Below are 15,659 nucleotides of genomic sequence, written 5' to 3' on the forward strand. Positions count from 1 at the left end.
AACCTCTAGAATGGATGATCTCTGAGATCACTTGGAGTTCTAAATCTATGATTCTATGAAATTTCTTTAGGATCCTTAACGTGCTCATCAGAAATTTAACAAATCTGGTTGACAAGAAGAAAAAGGGACTCCTGAATAAACTAATAGATATCTCTCCCAAGAGCCTTCTGGTGGTTTTTAGTAATTGTATCATTTATAATACACAAATCCAGAGCCAAAGGACCCAGAACAGAAGGTTTGGATCCTGCTAAAATGAGTCCATCAAGATGGGTTGCATGTGCCCTGGAATGGGTGGGGAAAACAGAGGGAGTACTTGGTAAATAACTATAAAGAGTGTTCCAAAAGTCTTAATAACTTCAGAACTATATATACTACAGACTTACAAAAATTTTCATTTTAAAGTTTGCTTAAATTTTTTCCCCACTAATTTAGTTTTATGAATTTTTCTTAATAAATTTTTATTTGAATTTTAATGAGATAGGGCACCCTGTTATTATACAATGCATGTAAGGAAGTTTTTGGATGATATTTTCTCAGACCAGTGGATAAATAGGAGTTCTTTTTGCTTAGCCACCTTGGTCATCTGATCTATGTCCATTAGACTCTGTCTTATAAATTCTCATTTTGTGGATGACTTTTTTTTTTTTTTTGGCAAGGCAATAGAAGTTAAATGACTTGCCTAAGGTCATACAACTAGAAAGTGTTAAGTGCCTGAGGCCAGATTTAAGTTAAGGTCCTCCTGACCCCAGGACTGATGCTCTATCTACTGCACCATTTAGTTGTTCCTTCTCTGAATGATCTTAAGTCTAGAATTACAAATGTGACCCATTCAATCACTGAGCAGTAGTCGATGAAATTTTTTACAAAGTATGAAAATTAGTTAAAGCAATATATAACACAAGATGATAGTTTTGTTGATCTTATTAAGAAACACATTGATATTTTAAATATTTAACTTTTCAAATGTTTTTATAAGTTTGTAGCTTCTGAAGTTCTTAAAACTTAAAATTGTATTAATACTTTTAGGTTCCCCTTGGGATTATCCAAATGAAAGACTCAAAAGTACTTGTATTGATGGGGAAATTTTTGAATTAAAGAAAGAAAGGTAAGTAGGTAAGCAACAGACTGTCCATTGTATAGCAACTGAGAAATTTAAAACAAACAATTGAAAGGATAATTGTTACTGACCAAAACCAAATGAAGAGCATTGATTTTAGAAAAACATAGACTTGTACAAAATAATGTAGAACAAAATGAAAGAACCAACAGAATGTTGGGTATGGTAACAATAATATCATTTAAAAAAAAAATTTAACTAAGTCATTTTGATTTTTGTAACTACCCAAAAAAGCTACAAAGAATATCTAAAGGAAAATTAAAAACATCCAGAGAAAGAAATAATAAATAGAAGTATATGTATGTGCGTGCATATAAATATGTATGTTTTACATATATGTGTGTTTGCATACATATTTGTGTCTAATTGTAGCTATCTCTAGTATGCAAGGGGAGGGATGGAAAAATGAAGGAAGGGAGAAATTTATATAATAAATTTATTATATTTAAAAGGAATACCAAGCTGTATATAATAGATTGCAGTTTCATGAACAATCATTTTTTAATTATTCTACTATGTTGTGGAAATACTTTTTTATTTCATGAATTAAAATAAAATAAAAAAATTTTTTAAAAATGAATAAAGTTTGAATATGAAATATTTATATTAAAACTAAGGGGGAAAAACAATGACAGTAGCCTATAAATGGCATGTTACTGAGCTCCACAATAATTGGAAACCCTGAATTGATCTCCAGCCAATGAAGTTGCAGGATTTTTGTTGTACACCTGGAGAGGCTTAGTTCATTCTTAACAAACATGTCCATAAACCTTTAATTCCTTCTATAATAACTTTTCCCTGCTTAACATAATCATGAGGCATGTTCAGATTGGCCCTTCTTGCTGATCAACCAGATTTTACACAAATATTCTTTTCCTCCATCCAATTTATGGAAAAATAAGAGCTTTGGGGCCATTTGGACATCCACTGTTGATGGGATTTGCCATTCTAACCAGATTATATAAACTCTAAGTGATCCTTCCATTGTCCTACTAAAATGTTTCAATATGTCCACTGAAAGCATTGGGCGGGGGGAGGGGGGGGTAGTATGGAGATGGGAGAAGTGCAGCACCTGATAAAAGAAGAGTTCATCTTCCCTGACTCCAACTCCCCAGATAGTAAGGTGTGATTGTAATGATGGTAAAAGGACAGTCTCAACCAAAAGAACTTCCACAAGGAGCTTTCACTTCCTTCAAAAATGTGGTCCCCTTCTTCACCTGATGCTGTCATTGAGTTAGAAGTTGACCAAGGGACCACTCAACAGTCTATTTTGTGATGTGAAAATACAAATTTGTATCATCAATAGATTCCACATGACCAAAAGTAGCACCCACACAGTCAATTGGAGACAAGCAATGGACATTTTCAAATGTTCTCTATATCCCACAAGGAAGGGCAAAAAAAATCTTCCATTACCCTGTTAAATGAGCTAAATTGTTTTAAAAGGAATTATAGTTTTATGAGTGTGTTTGGCAAGTGAGAATGGGGTAGATTTCTCCAAGTATACACTAAAAATGTGGCAATAGCAGCAAGGAGTTTTTGAGGGTGAGTGGGGAAGTAGACAACTTGACTGTGTTTTGAAAGACATCTAAAAACTTTATACTCTTAAAAATGTTATGTAACAAAGAATTTTTCTTTATAAAAATTATTTTATTTCTCATTTTTGTGTAAATAGTGTTTTTCCAAGTATATGTAAAAATGACTTTCAACATTCATTTTTATAAGATTTTGAGTTCCAAATTTATTTTCCCTTCTTTTCTTTCCCTCTTCCTCCCCAAGACGGCAAGCAATTTGATATAGGTTATACATGTACAGTCATGTTAAACATATTTCCATGTTAGTCATACTGTAAAAGAAGAAACAAAAGGAAAAAAATACCCATAAAAGGTGAAAATAATATTCTTTCCATAAAATAGTCTGCAATCAGACTCCATGGTTCTTTCTCTGAATATGGATAACATTTTTCATCATGACTCTGAATTGTCTTGGATCATTGTAGTGCTGAGAAGAGGTAAGTCTATAAGAGTTGATTATCACACAATGTTGCTGTTACTATATACAATGTTTTCCTGGTTCTGCTCACTTCATTCAGTATCAGTTTGTGTAACTCTTTCCAGGTTTTTCTGAAATCTGCCTGCTTATCATTTCTTATAGCACACTTATTTTTTGCTCTTGACAGTTATGACACAGTGGATAGAACATTGGACTTGGAGTATGAAAGAACTGAAGGCAAATCCTGCCCCAGACACTTACTAGCTGTGTAACTCTAGAAAAGTCACTGTTTGCCTCAGTTCCTTATCCAAAAAATGAGCTAGAAAAGGCAATAATAAACCATTCCAGGATCTTTGCCAAGAAAATCCCAGAAAGAATCAATGAGCCAAACATGACCAAAAAACAACTAAAAAACAACAATAACAACTTCCTCATTCTAAGTCTGGCACAATAACTATTGTGCCATCCAGCTGCCCCATGTAAATGATAGCTATTATTATTGTTGTTGCTCTTCTTTGAATAAAAAGAGTTAATATTTGTAAAACTTTTTGAAATACTTAAGATGCTCCATAAATACTCTCTGTGTGTATATTTGTGGTAAATGCTAGAATTAATTTCCTTTCACACAACTCTTGAATTGGACAGGTTTAACCCATTGAACACTTCAGAAAAAAGTATATCTGACTTTCCAAGAGGGTTGGCTAAAAGCTAGTCTTTGTTACAAAGAAAAAATATTGTATTTTATTAATATGATCTTAATTTCTTAATATTCATGCAACACCAGTGCCTAGCTCCATATCCTTTATCAGATGCACTCATTGACTTGGACAAGTACTGTGTTTGTCATTGATAAATAAAATATGCCTGTTTTTTTCCTCTCTGTTTTACAGCTCCCTAGTCATAAGTGATTATATCTGGCCCAGCCTTCCTCCCTTTGGGAGGAGCTGAGAGAGCTTAGTCTATCCTTTATCAAACAAACATATTTATTCACAGCACCTTGTCCAGCTGCTGAGCTTGGTAGATTTTCTCTGCTTTTTTTCATCTTGTTCCCCACCAAGGCAAAATACACCTGCAACTAAGCCTTCCCAGCTTGGAATAACAAACACAAAAGACCCTTGGTCAGGTCACTTTTTTGTATGTCTTTGTTCTCCTTATCTTATTGCCTCTTCTAAGAACATTGAAAGAATTCTTCTAAGTTGACTGAGTCACTGGAGCTGAATCATTTTCCAAATCAGGCAGAGAAAATCTGGGTTTCTGATTTTCTGGAGAGACAAGGAACAGGTAAGGATTTCATTACCCTTTGTTTATAATGATCTCCTTTAAGCTAATCAAAAACTCAAAGAACCAAAAAAGTAAATAATGAGCAGAGCCTAGTAGAGGAAGATGTGGTTAGTTATTTGGAAGAACTGCCTTTTTAGCACTGCTATTAACTACCTGTATGATCTCAGGAGAATCACTTTGAGTGAGCTAATTTACTTATAAAATGAGATGAGATGATCTCTGGGTTTCTTCCAGCTCAGAAGTACTCAGCTCTGCTGTACTGTTGAAGACATGAAAAAGAAGGTTTTAATGCACCTTTATATAGCTATATAAATGCTATAGTGTGATGGGGCTGAGTTTTCCCCCTTAAACAATAAAGATTAAATTTAGGACCAAGATGCTAATGCACAGACCTGAAATTTGTTCAGTTAGATTAAACTCAAGATAGAGACAGTCCCATATGCCATTTTTTAAAGCTAAGCAAGATAAAAATAAGAAATTTCAAGTTGTTAGGTGTGAATTCTTCCTCTGGCTAAGACCTAATCATCTCTCAGTATTTCTGATATCACTCAGTTGTAATTTATTGTATAACAGCACCAAGTTCAAATAATTAAGAGACCTATATCAGAAAGAGCTCCTTGGGAGTCTGTCATGTGATTGGTTTCCCAGATTATCTTATATGGGTGGCTATAGCATCAGTTTTCACAAATGCCCTTTGGAATTTTAATTTTCAAAAATTGCACTCATTTTTTGGCTGTTATCATGGTAGATTTTTGAGTATATTTGTCCTTTTTTTCCCCAAGGCAATTGGAAACTTTCCCAGGATCTCACATCTAATAAATGTCTAAGACTAGATTTGAACTCAGGTTCTCCTGACTTCAGGGCCATCCACTGTGCTACTTCACTGTCCCCTATATTCCATTTTATTATGTTATTAGTAAATCATGAGAACAGGAACCAACCTCTCTCATCTCATAAGAAGAGGTAGGCACTAATTAAGTCCAGCTCTGGGAAGGAGTACAATTGTACAATTGTTTCAGTCATGTTTGAATCTTTGGGGTTTCCTTGGCAAAGATTCTGCAGTGGTTTGTCATTTTCTTCTCTGGCTCATTTTTTAAAATGACGAATTGGGTTAAGTGACTTACCCAAGATTATATAGATAATGTGTCTGAAGCCACATTTGAACTCAGGAAGATGATTCTTCCTAACTGTAGGTCTGGAAGCCTATTCACTGTGCCATTTAACTGCCCCTCTGAGAGGGAAAAGAAGGGTAATTGGGGCAGGGAGATGAGGCAATTCAGGGACCATTGCACAGAACTGGCTAGCCAAAAATTAAACTTCCCTGTATATGGGGAAAGGAAATAAATGAAAATCCAGCAAGAACCTATCTCACCCCCATTAGGATTTACTTTGGGCAGAAACTTGAGCCAGATCCATAATAATACTATCTTAGATCACAATCTTTTGTGTGACTATAAGCTGATGTCATTTCATGTCCTCATTATAATCACTATTAATCCCATCCCTCAGTTTTTCCCCAAATCATCACTTTTTCTTCTTTTAATTCCAATATATTTTATTTCTCCAATTACATGTAAAGATAGTATTTAATATTCATTTTTGTAAGATTTTGAGTTCCAATTTTTTTCCCTCCTTTTCATCTTTCTTTCAAGACAGCAAGCAATCTGATATAGGTTGTATGTGTACATGCATTTTAAACATATTTCCATATTAGTCATTTTATGAAAGAAAAATCAGAACAAAAGGGTAAAAGCACAAGAAAAAAAGAGTGAAAATACTATCTTCAATTCTCCTTCAGTCTCCATATTTCTCTCTTTGGATGTATATGGTATTTTATTAGAATTTCCTTGGATCACTGCTGTTACTGTGTACAATGTTCCCCTGATTCTGCTCACTTCACTCAGCATCAGTTCATGTTAAGTCTTTCCAGGATTTTCTGAAATCAACCTGCTAATCATTTCATAAAGAACAATAATATTCCATGCATTCACATACCATAGCTTTCAGCCATTTCCTAGATGATGGACAACCACTCATCCTTGCCACCAAAAAATATTGCTATAAACATTTCTGCACATTTTGGAAAACATTTTGAGGTCTTTCCCATCTTTTATGACTTCTGTGGGATACATCAGGTCATCACTCTTACCACTGACTGCATTCTTCTCTCTTCCCCAAATTGACTCCTTGGTCAGCCAGATTAACTCTTCACTTTTTTCTTCTCTTGAGTCCCTTGCCTCGACATTCTAACCCAACTGACATTAGCCTGGGATCACTCCCACCATGCACTCACTGCCTTTGCTCCTACTTATGTACTGCTAAACAAAGCTAGAGAAAAATCACAAAACTATGCTAACTGGGTCCACTATAAGTTGATGTTACATGATCTCAACCAGATCCTCATTGAAGCAAAGCAACTTTATAACATCTCCCTACCTGCACCAGATGCACTATCCAACTCACCAAACCTCCTTTTCATTTTCTCTCAAACTGCCCATTGCTCCCTGCCCTTCATCTTCTCAGTCGAGAACTGTGATTCATATTTCACTGAAAAATGTGAATATTTGCCAAGAATTGATTCTTCTCCCCTCTTCCTCATCTTAGATTTACATCACTCTCTCCTTTCTCACCCCTGTCTCATGTGAAGGGGGGAGGGGGCCTTCTCCCTACCAAGATAAACTCCTCTTATGCCAAAGTGATCCTATTCTATCTCATCTTCCAACATCTCTGTATGCCCACTCTATCACTAATGTCCCTGTTTATTGGCTGCTTCCCTCCTGCCTATAAATATGCCTATGTCTCTCCCATCTTCAAAAAGCCCTCACTTAATCCTGTCTACAATAAGTGTCTCCCTTTCTCTCCTCTCACTCTCTTCTTAACCCCTTATAATTCAGTTTCCTTATAATGTAGTTATTTCTATTTTGACCACAAGCCCTGAGGGTCTTCCCTGCCCAGATTGATTTTTTTTTTTGACTAGGTAAAAGAGACCATTCTTAGCCTCATTTTTACCTAGCCTTAATCAGTGAATGGGTTTTGCCCCAGACAAATTGAAACCTGAGGAAGACTCAAAAAAGGCCAAGGTCTTCCACTCTACCTAGACTATGGCCTCTAGTCCTGATCTATATCTTATACATATTATATGTTATTATGTAATAATGTAATATATTGTATTATGCATATAGCAAATTTTTCCTGAGGAAAGAGTGAGGCTGGTGACTTTGCACAGCCTTCCCTCATTTAAATACAATTACTTGCAAATTGTTATATCTCATTCCTGATGTCATGGTGCTCTTCGAAAACAAAGGACAAAAACAATAACCTGTGTGAGTCAAAGTTAGGCTAAGAAAGCAGGAATATGAGAGGTAGACAAAAAAGGTTATGCTGGAGATGTGAGATAGATCCTGATGAGGATCACAAGGTCTGACTCTGAATGCTCAAGCTCCTTTTGTTTACTGTGTTCCTCATAACACCAATTTAGGCAAAGCTTCCAATTTAATTCGGGTAGAAAGTAACATTAATAGATATGAAGAGGTGAAATAGGCACCAGGAGTGGTAACATGAAAGAGATTTAGGAGAGCAATAGATTGTAAATATTGATGTGTGTGTGTGTGTGATAAAAATTTAGTTACAATTTAATTGACCTGAAGAAATCAACCCAGCCATCCATCACATGTTCTAAAGATTTGCTCTTTTATTTTATGTTAAACAGCTTCATGGACTCAAATATATGCAACACACAAGGCAGTCCTACTAGATGAGCAATATGGTTTGGAGAAACAGTCTTTTGTGATGAGATTAAGTATAAGCACCAAATGGGAAGGTTCAATTCAGGAGAGCAAGTTTGACAACAATTGGTGGGGTTCCATCATGTGACTAATTCACAATGATCATTCTCGTTGCTAAAAGATCATTTTATTTACAAGGAGAGGTTACAGACAAAATGATGAGGTAAAATAGGCACCAGGAGCAATAAATATGAAATAGATTTTGGAAAGTATATAAGGAAGGGGTTTTAACAATAGAAAAGAGACATTCCCTTTCTCTTTCAGCCCCACTTAGACTTCATCACATAAATAATTATGTGTCTATATGTTTATAGAGATCATATTTATTTTTTGCTTTATTTATAATAAAACATTAATCTCAAACATATCAGATATTTTAACAAGCAAGAATTGCAATTTCCAAACAACCATCAATCAATGGATATTTATTAAGTCCCTACTATGTGCCAGGCATTGTGTTAAGTGCTGAGTGTTTGAGATTAAAAAAAAAAAAGTGAAGTCTGCTGAGAAATAAAATGAATATGTTTACAAATATACAGAGAGCAAAAGGAAGAAGAAATTTTTAAAAACATATGCACACAAATTAATAAAGATTCCTACTCTTTGATTGTCTAAGCTTCTCTTCAAAAGAAAATCTAATGAGAAAATGAAAATCTGTTTGTCCATACTGTCAGCAACAGCTGGAATATATGATCTCATAATTGTCTTCAATTCCTCCAGAGGTTTATGCTGGTAGGTGGTATCTATGGAAATAAGAGACCCTAGGGAAAACAGGTGGGTAGAAGTCTAATTAACTCTTCTATTGGCAATCGCCTATACTGAGAGATCCTGAAACAGATACCTCAGTGCCTCCCAGAATCCTATTGTATGCATACCTCGCATGAATTGTCAGAGAATTTCAAGGCATTGAAGGTTTCACAGCAATGGTAATGAATCTGAATTGGAAAACCTGGACTCTTACTTGCTAACAATGTGACTTTATTAATAACATTGATGGAGCACTTTCAAGTTTGCTAAGCACTTTACCTAAGTTATCTCATTCTTTCTTCCCAACAACCCAGGGAGGTAGATGCTATTATTATCCCCATTTTATAGATGAGCAAACTGAGGCTGAAAGAAAAAAAGCATCTTGATGTCCAAGATTACACAGAAATATATGCCTGAAGTAAGATTCTAATTCAAATCCAACATTCTGTGCATTCCCCCTCCTTAATCTGGCTTCTCTATTTTAACATCTACAAAATAAAAATCAATAAGCATATTTGAAAAAAGGCTGAACTTGAAAATAGCAGAGCCAGATTCAAATCCCACCTCAGACACTTGTACCTGGGTGACTCTGGGCAATCTACGTATTTATTTAGAGAAAAAGATCTGGACAAGTCAATATAGTGATAAGATGAGAATAAAACTTGCACTAACTACTATTACAGAGTGGCTTACTAAATAATAATAATAGCAAGAATTTATGAAATGCTTTAAAATTTTCAAAGTGTTTACAAACACTATCTCATTTGATCCTCACAAACACCCTGGAAAATAATTGCTTTTTTTTAATCCCCCTTTTACAGATGAGAAAATTAAGGCAGTAGAATGCTATAGTGGAGGCAGGAAGACCTGAGTTCAAATTTAGCCTCAGACACTTACTAGCTGGGTGACTTTGGAAAAAGCTCTTGATTTCTTTCTTCCTCAGTGTTCTCATTCATAAAATGGGACTAAAATAGTATCTACCTCCTAGGGTTGTTGTGGAGACTAAATGAGATAATACGGGCAAATCATTTTGCAGATCTTATAGCATTAAGCAAATTGTAAATATGATTAATGTCATTACTCTAAAATATTAAATTATAAACAAGCAATTATTAAATACTTCCTATATATCAAGCACTGTGCTATGTGTGGAGGATGCAAATACAAGAATCAAATAATCTGTAATGTTAAAGAGCTTGCATTCTCTTGTCAGAAGACACATGTACTACCATAAATATAAATAGAATCAAAATGAATCCATGAGGGGAGGGAAGGAAGCACTAATAGCCAGAGAAATGCAGAAACAGGAGAACATCATTTTTGTTGACCTTGTTCTATTTGGAACCAAAGGGCAGAACTAAGTTGCAGTCAAACATAGCCTTAGATGCTTATTAGCTATGTGATCCTGGGCAAATCACTTAACCTTGTTTGACTCAGTTTCTTCAACTGTAAAATGACCTGGAAAAGAAAATGGCAAATCACTCCAGTATCTTTGCCAAGAAAACTTCAAAAGGGTTACAAAGAGTTGGAAAGGACTGAAATAACTGAACAAGAAGTTACTAATTTTTGATTGATTGAAGAAAAACATTACTAGAAAATATAGTTATCCAACAGTCAAATGAGTAAATGCAAAGCAGAATGAGATGAATCTAATTTTGGTTGGAGGCAATAGGTAACCATGAAGTTAATTTGGGCATTTGCTTGAATTAATGCAGTTAATTAATAGCCTAAATTGCATAATTCAGGCACAGATTGGACTTGACAGCTTCTGAGTTCCTTTCTGATCCTAAAATTTTATGATTCTATGATATGATGTAGACTTTATCTATTAAATGAAAATAATAACAGTATTTTCCCTTCCAATTCCAAGAGTTTATTGTAAGAATCAAATGACTTCATATTTCTAAAAGTGGTCTAAAGAGTACTAAGGACTGTTTCCCAATGTATAGTATTATTGCTTAATGAATTATTAATAATGATAATAGTTATAGTTTAAAGATAATCTTGAGATAACACAATGGATAAGGACTTTCTTTATCTTATCATATTAAAGGGCAATAGAATTCCACACTATGCTTTAGTTAACTCCTGATAGCAGGTTAGTCAATCTTTCAGGGTCTGATTGTTTTTCAAAAGATTAGAAATATCCTCTGGAGAAAATTCTATTCCCAGAGTCCTTGGTTACAAAAGTAAACAATAGGGGCCCAATGGAAATCATTAACAGGCAGTCTGTAATTTAAGCTCACAGGCATCCCTGATGTAGGAATTTGGAAGGTACTCAGGACAAAGTAAATTGAATGCTCTTGGCTCTGATACTTGATTTTTAAAATCTCTGGAGTTTAAAGGTAAGTGAAATTTCCTAATTTACTATATTTATCTAATAAGATAAGATACATTTTGGAAATTTCTATATTCTCATATTTTCATGATGACAATTTTTATTTTTTTTAAATACTTCTGTTTTTGTAGTCAAGGAACAAAAGATATTGTGAACAAAAGGCACTATCCTTCTTTTCTGGAATGCTTTCCTTTCCCTTCTATCTACTCATCCATGGAGGACCTTAACTCCTTTCTTCACAACAACTCGCCCATGAAGGCTTTCCATTCTGTGCTATATTTATAGCAATCTTTCATTTCTATGAATATCTATAACATCTAATATTCTATGCCACTCATTGGCATTACCAAATGGAAAAGATAGTATTTTCCCCTTCTACTCCCAAAAGTCTGTTATGAGAATCAAATTTCACATTTGTGAAAGTCATCTAAATAGTACAAAGAACTATTTTCCAAAGTATTACATTATCCTTATAATTAGCCATCAATAATTCCAATAATTATGATTTAAAATCAAGTCCTGAATAACACTATATGCATCAACATCCATCACTTGAAGCTGACATTCTATCTCTTTACAATGTAATTATAAGCTCTTTGATATCTCTATTACCTAGCACAATGTTCTTGTTTTTAACAAGAACTTAATAAATGTTTATTGGTAATAATATTTTTATTTACTTGTACTTTGGATTTTTCTCATTGGGTTGAAGGGAAACCCCTCAAGAGTCTATGGATCAATAATCATTTTGTCTACTATTCCAATTGTTCTGGTGTAGAATAAAATTGCTTGGACTATGGTGTCACCTATACACAAATGCTCCATATATTTAGAAATATTTATGGCCTTCCTTTTTCTATAAATTACCTATGATTCTAGGTTAGGGCAAAATCTGGAAGCTATTTCAGGAAATTGGGATCTTGGAAAGTAGATGAAGAAAGGAGAGGCTGTTGTATCCTGGGTACAGTAGAAAGGCTGCTGAATTCAGGAGTAAAATCTGAAAATTGGAAACTCTAGTCATGCATTAGAATCTGTCTAGTCTGAGAAACTGTGAAAGGCAGTATCTGTATCTTCATGATCTACTATGGGATGAACCAATGGAGAGAGCTGTGAGGTTAACCAGTGAGATCAATCTCAGTGTCTTACAACAGGTGTGAATTTTAGATTTTGGAGGGCCTGGCTGGGACTGGTTTAGCAGAGGTTACCTTGGACAGCAGAAGTACAGGGTGATGCAGGACAGAGATGTTCATAATAATATCATGATAACTTTAGAGATACCATGGAAACAGCTTTCCTGTCTCATCATTTGAAATTACTTAAGTTTGGTGCAGAGTTTATGAGAGCAGCTTAATGATCCCTAAGAACTTTCTTTTAACATCTTAAAAAAATAAAACAACAAGCTTGTTGAATATGTTGGTTGCTCCCTTATGCCCTTCCCAATGGCTCCAGAGGAGTTAGTGAGGGGATTAAATACCACTTTCTTTAAGCGGTCTTGACAAGACCCCACACACACATACACATATACTGCTAGCGTCTTCTCTATGAAAGTACCTTCTTATTTCTTTAGATATATAAATGAATTGATGATAGATGCATGGATGGATAAATGGATAGATAAGTAAATGGATGGAGAGGTATGTACACATATATCTCACAAGATATATTTAAGATCTATACATATATTGAAAGCATAAGATATGTGTGTATGTATGTAGAATGTGTGTGTCCCATTCTAATATGAGCTCCTTGAGGGCAGGGACCCTATTTTTGTCTTTCTTTGTATCCCCAGTGTTTAGCACAATACTTGGCTCATATTAAGAACTTAATAAATGTTTGTTGACTCATTAACTGATGTCATTCTATAAATTCATAGACCTCCCCTCACTCCCCATCCCTTAATATTATCTAAGTTATTTTAAATTGCATTGTTAGGAGTAACCAGTCTTGTGAATGATACTATGGGGTATACCTAAACTCATTCCCTATCAACTCTTCTAGTCCCATCTTTAGGGCCTACTACAATACTAGAAACATTATTGATGTGACAGCTGTGCTGTGTGTTGCCTTTGATGGAGCCTAGGAGCCTGATGCTTGAGAACTAAATTATAGAAAATGTCTAGTACCCTCCCAAGAGGCAGGTTCTGTGACAGCAATGCTAAGCAACAGGGAAAGGACAAAACCTGTATAGGATACATGAAAGAACTCAAGCGTGTGAAAATCAAAAAATTGTCTTGATGAAGACTTTTAAATAGTAGCTTTGCAATAGGCTTTAAGATCACCTAGCAGGGCCTCTGACAACCTGACAGGAGCAATGGATTTGCTCACACCACCAGATAGGACCCAAAGGCCAGAATAGATTGAAGGTTGGGGAAGTCTATAATCCATGAAGCTAGCAATCAACTGATAAAATTGGGCACTTTGGTGTTGGCAGCACAGGGCAATACAGGGCATGCTATGAGCTCTGAGTCACACATACTCAGATTTCGCTCTATGGGTAAAAAAGAGGAGCCTACAAATGGGCAAAAGTAGAGAACAACCTCCACTAGTAAAGCAAAGACTTTCAGTCTCCAATCCATTAACATCCTGGCCTAAGATGGGCCCAAATTTTAGATATGAGTAGGTCTGGAATTCTTGACTCCTTTGTGTAGGCACTGGTGCCCTAATGAAAGATATGGGCAATGACCCTACACAGAAGTGGGCTCATAAGGGCAAAGTTCCACCACCCCCACAATGACCTGGAGTTTAAAGTTGTAAGAGGCCCTAGAAGGAGGGGTACTTTGGGGAAAGAGCAGTCCCAAGGAAAGCATTCAAGCTAGTCTTGTACTTCAGAAGATGAAAGGAGCCAGTTATCAGGAACCTAAAATTTAGGTTTCTATCTCCAGAGACTTTGACAAGGATTAAGAATCTAGATAAAATATGATGGGAACAATATTCTAGTTTCCAACCCCCACACAGTTTGGTCTAGATTTTCAAAGAAGACCAACCTCAGGATTTCATTAGCTTGGCTAATGAAGGGCTCAAGTGATCAATAGCACTTCCAGATAATTTTTGTGTAAAAAAAAAAAAAAAAAGCTACAAAGGGAGAGCGATAAAAGAAAGGGCATTTTGGGGGAAGAAATGGTCAGTAACAAAACATTTAAAGCTCCAGGGTGAAAGGAGAGAGAGAATAGAAAAATGGGAGGAAATACAGTCAACAATAGTAATTGCAAAAAGATTTGAAGCAAGTATCTCTGTGAAAGCTTTATTTTTCAAACAGAGGAAACTGAGTCAAATCTGTAAAAAAAAAAAAAAAAAAAAAAGGAGAGAGAGTCATGCCCCAATTGACAAATAATTAAGAGATATGATCTATGCCCAAAAGGCTATAAATTTATGCACATCTATTGACTTAACAACACCACTACTAGGCAGGAATACCAAAAGAGATTTTTAAAAAAGAAATGAAAAGACCTCTATGTACAAAAATATTTGTAGCAGCTCTCTTCTCAGGGCAAAAAATTGGAAATTAAGAACATATTGATCAATTGGGGGATAAGTGAATAAGTTATATATGTGATTGTCATAGAATATTATTGTTCTGGGGAAATTATGAGCAGTATGTCTCAAAAAAAAAAAAAAAACTTGGAAAGTCTTCCATAAACTCAAGCAAAGTGAAATGTACTGTATACAAAGTAATCGCAATGTTCTGGGATGATCAACAGGAAATGACTTTACTATTCAGCAATACAATGATCCATGACTACTCTGAAGAACTTATGATGAAAACTATCAATACTCAGAGAAGAACCCGATTTTGTCTGAATACAGATTGAAGCATACTCTCTTTATCTCTCCCTTTTTTTCTCTTTATGTGTGTGTCTCTGTTTTTTTTCTTCTCTCTCTCTTTCTTTCTCTTTCTCTCCTTGTTTCTCTCTTTTAACTTGATTATTCTTGAAGTTTGGTTTGTTTTTTTTTAAGGTGGGAGATCTATATTTTCTTTCACAATGTTACTTACAGAAATATTTTGCATAACCTCACATGTGATTTTTTAATGGGGACTGGAAGTAGGGATAGGGGAAAGAAGCTAGAACTTAAAAGTTTAAAAAAAAAAGCACTTACAAATAATTGTAAAAATTGTAATTGGAGGAAAATATTAAATAAATAAATGTAATTGTTTTTAAAAATCTTCTATAAGGGTTTCATCATGGTTTCAAGGCTTGGATGGTAAACCATAACAAGCAACTCAGACAAAGGGGAACTTCACTCAGCTGAACCAACTCATGGTATCCTCAATATAAATTCTCATTGAATGTTCTTCCCCTACTATGGCTAAGTTCTCCATAAGTATATCATTTTGTCCCAGCTGAAAACTGACCCAAAATAATGGTCTTATATTCAAATCATATTCAACATTCAAAGATCG

The 15,659-nt window shown here is 35.0% G+C and overlaps 1 protein-coding gene across 2 annotated transcripts in view; it reads left to right on the plus strand.

Moving 5' to 3' along the window:
* The first annotated feature begins 4,111 nt into the window (after nucleotides 1–4,111).
* The window catches only part of LOC127541233 (sulfotransferase 1 family member D1-like), a 28,604-nt gene continuing 17,056 nt past the window's right edge, over nucleotides 4,112–15,659 (plus strand). The window contains exon 1 of one of the 2 annotated variants that reach the window (XM_051966440.1): nucleotides 4,112–4,390. The gene's annotated coding sequence lies outside the window, so the exon portion shown is untranslated. Of the gene's footprint in view, nucleotides 4,391–11,251; nucleotides 11,268–15,659 lie in introns of those variants that run through there. The other variant, XM_051966441.1, reaches the window with a different exon arrangement.

Source organism: Antechinus flavipes, chromosome 6 (genome assembly GCF_016432865.1).
Source record: "Antechinus flavipes isolate AdamAnt ecotype Samford, QLD, Australia chromosome 6, AdamAnt_v2, whole genome shotgun sequence".
Lineage (NCBI taxonomy): Eukaryota > Metazoa > Chordata > Mammalia > Dasyuromorphia > Dasyuridae > Antechinus > Antechinus flavipes.